Raw genomic sequence first — 889 nt, forward strand, 5'->3', positions numbered from 1 at the left:
CTTCCTAACTCCCTTTTCACTTCCTTTCCCTCCCTAATTTCCTGCCTCGCTTCTTCCCTCCCTTCCTTCCTCACTCTGACCTCACTCACTCACTCACTCACTCACTCATACTCACTAATTACCTTGACCATTACCTCCCTCCCTCCCTCATTTTCTCCCTCCCCTCCTCTTCCTCCATCCATCTATCCCTCCTCCGAAACCTTGCTACATCAGTATTGCCATCTCTCTTCTTTGGTAAGGGTTGCATTATAAGCATTATCAGCTGATGTATCCTCTATGGGTAAATGATGACTTTTGGTCCGAAATTTTAGTGATCACTACACGTGTTCGTCCAGGATATATATATATGTTGAAAATTTGGAAAGGTCCTTCCTTGCTCTACTTTTACGAAAATTGTATTGATTCAAAACCTGCATCATGTATATCTAAGTTCTGACAAATTGCATAGGTATACCACAAATAATCTTTACCTTGAGACGGAAATCAGCCAAACATTACCCGACTTTCTCCCGATGTTCCGCTTGCATGGTAATCACTTGAGGTTGTTTGTTTGCACACGACTTCTAGCTTTGTGTCTTCGAGTAATTGTGTTATGATAGTATTAACTTATTAAATCTATTGTCTCACAAAGACAATAGAGGTAATAAGGAAACACAGACGGATATTCTATCCCCGAAGATACAATAGAAAAAATGAAAATCGGAATGTTATTGTAATCTCCAGCAAAAGAGCGAAAAATCCTGGCCCAAGGATGTGAGAAATCCTTGTGAAATGTTCGGTCTAATGACTGTTGAGGAAGTAAGCGTCCCTGATCTTGGTCGCCTGACCACAGCCTTTCATGGACTGTTTTCGTCAAACTTGGGAGAGAGTTACCTAGCCAGCAGGTACA

The sequence above is a fragment of the Penaeus japonicus genome, unplaced genomic scaffold (assembly GCF_977035675.1).
Source record: "Penaeus japonicus unplaced genomic scaffold, GWHDUDI00000001_assembly GWHDUDI00000011, whole genome shotgun sequence".
NCBI lineage: Eukaryota > Metazoa > Arthropoda > Malacostraca > Decapoda > Penaeidae > Penaeus > Penaeus japonicus.